Below are 5,154 nucleotides of genomic sequence, written 5' to 3' on the forward strand. Positions count from 1 at the left end.
CTCCCTCGCAACCCCGCCGGATCTCCTCCCTCGCCGCGAGCCTGTAGCGCCGCCGCTCCTCCTCCGCCTCGCGTCGCCCTCCGCCGTCAAGTGCCGCCTCGCCACCGGCCATCCTCGTCGCCGCCCGGGTTCCTCCTGCACCTCAAGCCCGATGCTCGATTCCGTGACCTCCCCCACCTCGACATCCCAAGGCACCTCGCCGGCCGATCTAGCCCCGCCGACCCGACCCTCTCCTTGCGCCGACGAGGTCTCGCCTCCTCCTTGTGGCATCACACACCCGAAGTCCAGGACCTCTCCAGTCTCCAGATGCTATGTTTCCCATGCTCCACGTCAAGTCCGATGCCGACCTCACTTCGTCTTGCTGCCGCTTCGCCTTTCGACCTCCTGTTGCTGCAGGATCCTCCCATCGTGCACCGTCGCTATTCGGTTTCTTTTCTCTCAAGGTCGAAGGACGCCAGGTACCAAGACGTCGAAGACCCGGCAAGTTCATCTATGGGCATGTACAGCTACCTTCACCAAAGACCTGTGTATGCTTACACAACGAACCTTGGAGTTACACGAGAGACCAAGTACTCCGATGACATGTGTACCTTTACGCCCGACGACCTTGGATGCACCAAGTTCCACTACCACCGACTAGTATGACTACCGTCACAAAACGAGACCGTCAAGACCGGACCGACAAGTACCCCAAGAACATCTGTACCTCTACCGCCGACGTGCTTTTCGTCAAGTCCCTCTACAAAAACATGTCCCACTACCGTCGCCCGAACGTCTACGAAACATGTACCACGACCATCGCTGAAGACCCCGTGTACGTCAAGTTCCGTGTCGTGACCCCGAACAACTACAAAACGAGAACAACTACTTCGAATACCATCGCGGAACGTCTACTTCCCCTACACCGCATCAAACTCGAACCCCTCCGATAATGCACGCTTCGAAGGTATAACCCCGAGACGACATCCGTGATCGAATGCTTGCGATGTTTGAGATGCTCATGTTCGAACCGTGTTCGAATTGCCAATGCACATTGCCCCTCTTTTGCCTTGTTACCGTCGTCTCGTGGGACACCCGGAATCCGGGAGCGCCCCACCATCTTTTGCACGCATCCGCACACTTCCCCTTTGCATCGGTATCTCAATCGAGTTATCGGAACTGGAACGTTGCCGTGGCACCGTTTTCATTATCGTTGCCGTGGCACCCCTTTCCTTTCTACCACAGTGACAAATGCTCTCATCACCCTCATGTCAACATTCTCTTATACTTGCATAACTTGAACATGACATCCGCATCATGATAACAACATTTAATATGTTTAAATTTGTTGTTGCACCAAATTGCTAAAATGTATATGGGGATTTACCAGAATTGTTGTTTGATGGTTCCGGCCCCATTTAAATTGCTTAGATTGTGTACTTTTGTTATGCCTCACTTCTTGCCATGTTTAACAACATTTAATATTGTTGGGTACATAACCGAGAGAGAACTAAATAAGTCATGTGGTGTTTCGCCAATATGCAACTCGTTGCATATTGATCTCCACTTAATTTGTAGGATTGTTTGTGCTCTTTGCCATGCCATGCATTTTTAAACCGGACAGGCATCATACTTTATTGTGCATCATGCCATGTTTATGTGATGGTTGTTTATTATGTTGTGTGCTTCTTTCCGGTGTGTGCTTCTTCGGGTTGGTTCCGATAACGTCGCGTTTGTGAGGACCCGTTCGACTACGTCCGTTTGTCTTCTTCATGGACTCGTTCTCCTTCCTTGCGGGATTTCAGGCAAGATGACCATACCCTCGAAATCACTTCTATCTTTGCTTGCTTAGTTGCTCGCTCTTTTGCTATGCCTATGCTTGCTTATCAATACCCTTGAAATCACTTCTATCTTTGCTTGCTTAGTTGCTCGCTCTTTTGCTATGCCTATGCTTGCTTATCATGCCACCCATATTGCTGAACCAAGCCTCTAACCCACCTTGTCCTAGCAAACCGTTAATTGGCTATGTTACCGCTTTGCTCAGCCCCTCTTATAGCGTTGTTAGTTGCAGGTGAAGATTGGAGCTTGTTCCATGTTTGGAACATGGATTTTTGTTGGGATATCACAATATCTCTTATTTAATTAATGCATCTATATACTTGGTAAAGGGTGGAAGGCTCGGCCTTATGCCTGGTGTTTTGTTCCACTCTTGCCGCCCTAGTTTCCGTCATATCGGTGTTATGTTCCCGGATTTTGCGTTCCTTACGCGGTTGGGTTATAATGGGAACCCTTTGACAGTTCGCTTTGAATAAAACTCCTCCAGCAAGGCCCAACCTTGGTTTTACCATTCGCCACCTAGCCTTTTTCCCTTGGGAGTCGCGCATCCCGAGGGTCATCTTATTTAACCCCCCCCCCCCCCCCCCCGGGGCCAGTGCTTGTCTAAGTGTTGGTCCAACCCAGAGCACCGTGCAGGGCCGTCCCTTGGCAACTTGGGTTACGTTGGCTCCCGTACGCTTTGCTTATCCGGTGTGCCCTGAGAACGAGATATGTGCAGCTCCTATCGGGATGTCGGCGCATCGGGTGGTCTTGCTGGACTTGTTTTAACATTGTCGAGGAAGTCTTCAAGAACCGGGATACCGAGTTTGATCGGAACGTCTCAGGAGGAGGTCTATTCCTTCGTTGACCGTGAGAGCTTGTCATGGGCTAAGTTGGGACACCCCTGCAGGGATTTGAACTTTCGAAAGCCGTGCCCGCGGTTATGGGCAGATGGGAATTTGTTAACGTCCGGTTGTAGAAAACCTGAAGTCGACCTTAATTAAAATGAATCAACAGCGTGTGTAACCGTGATGGTCTCTTTTCGGCGGGGTCCGGGAAGTGAACACGGTGTTGGAGTTATGCTTGATGTAGGTTGTTTAGGATCACTTCTTGATCATACTTTTATCGACCTTGCTTTGCCTTCTCTTCTCGCTCTCATTTGCGTATACTTTAGCCACCATATATGCTAGTCGCTTGCTGCAGCTCCACCTCATACCTTTTACCTTACCCATAAGCGTAAATAGTCTTGATCGCGAGGGTGCGAGATTGCTGAGTCCCTGTGGCTCACAGATACTTCCAAAACCAGTTTGCAGGTGCCTTCAATCCATGCAGAACACGCAACCAAGCTCAGGAGGAGCTCGATGAAGATCTTGCCCTTTACTTTGTTTCGTTCTAGTTGATCAGTAGTGGAGCCCAGTTGTGGTCGATCGGGGACCATTGTCGCATTTGGGGTTCTTCTTTTATTTTGGGTTCCGTAGTCGGACCTTGAGTGTATTTGGCTGATGTAATGCTTTATTCATGTAATTGTGTGAAGTGGCTTGTGTAAGCCAACTATGTATCTTTTTCCCCTGTTGTATTACATGGGTTGTGTGAAGATTACCTCACTTGCGACATATGCCTTCAATGCGATTATATCTCTAAGACGTGCCTCGACACGTGGGAGCTATAGTCGCATCGAGGGTGTTACACATAGACATGCTTCAAGATAGCATTGGCATGGTCTTCAGGTGAAGATCAGACTGTAGAAACACAAAGGATCCATGAGGAACGACTTGTAGAATAAGTCTTACAATTTCCTCACAGAAGAAAGGATAGCCTTGCTAAAAAGGAAACGGTAACAATAGGTCCTCCGGCCAGGTGTCCTAGGCACGATATCACCTTACCGGGTCATATAAAGACCATTGTTATTAATCTTGGAAATATGTTCCCACCATCATATCTGATTGAGGTTCAGATCTAATTGGTGTCGGGATACCTTAGACTCAGGATGCCTGAGAAGAAAAGGCGCAACACCAATTGACGAGATGACATTGTAAGATTCTCGGGAAACGAACTATGGAAGCGAGTTCCGAAACAAGAGTTCATCATTAAGCCAAGGAGAGGGTGAGGAGGTGGCTGATGGCTCAGCGACCATTCCTCCAGATTTCCAAAAATATGGGTTTCCACAATCATGTGAACATGGAGATAACATTTGTCAGATCAAATGATATAATGGTGTGCTCGAGGAAAGCATACACAATTGAACATTGATTGAGAGGTGCACCCAAAATATGGACTGGGTCGCACGATCAATGTTAGAGTCATGACTAAATGAACGAAAGAAGTAGAATGAAACTATCGACCATTCACTTCCAAGCAATAGAGTGGCTAGAAGTTTTGAATTTACACCTCAAAGTTGGATAGCCGGTATTCTGATTAGAAACCACACGGGGACAAAGAAATGAACGGAGATGGCGAGAAGTAATACTATAACAAGAATTCTTAAGAGGTGGAGCATTTCTCACAACATCCTTGATATAAAAGATGATAATAATCCAAGGTGGAACATAAGATAAGCTGGATAGCAAGGAGCTCCATAACAAGATCAAGTGTGTGTCAGAGGGAAGGCAATGATGTCGTCGGTGATAATACAAGTCATCGAGGGGAAAGGATGTTATTTCTCATCAAGAATTCAATTGATATCCTGGAAGACCTCAGAATGTTGATGATGATCACGACACATTTGTCGAGAGGTTTCAAGAAGATGTAACCGATCAACGTTGACCTCAAGTCAACGGAATGATGAAACGAAAAGTTATTGAAACCATAGGTACGACACAAACTCGAAATCAAGCTTGTTGTTCAAGGACAATTGATATGACGAGGAAGATCGACGTAAGATTAGCTCACCGTTGATATTTTTGCTCCGGGAAGAAGGACAAGGTAGCACAGTTAAAATCGACACGACAAGGATATAGCCAAACATGCTAGGAATGACGTGATCGAGTTCAAACTCGTAAGTAATGAAGGTTACCAAGAGTTGATTAATCACGGTGCGGACTTGAGTCAGTTATCAGTGTCTTTGAGTGTTTAATAACTCAGAGCCCATGAAAAATTGGAATCAATGAGAATGTAGCACTTGATGAAGAACTCATAATAAGTTATGCAGTTCCATGATAATCTCGAGATACCAGGGGGGTAATACTCGATGACAGATCAAAGTAGAGGTTGGACTAGGGTAATGCTCTGCAGAAGACAAGTGCTCAAACTTGCACGAGAAATGGAATCAAGGAGAAACATGGTCGGAACCACGTCCACAGATACAAGATGAACTTATAACAAGGGGATAATTATTTTCAGAGAAGCTTCCATGATAAGGTA

This window comes from Triticum urartu, chromosome 2A, assembly GCF_056163025.1.
Source record: "Triticum urartu cultivar PI428250 chromosome 2A, HENAU_Tu73, whole genome shotgun sequence".
Classification (NCBI taxonomy): domain Eukaryota; kingdom Viridiplantae; phylum Streptophyta; class Magnoliopsida; order Poales; family Poaceae; genus Triticum; species Triticum urartu.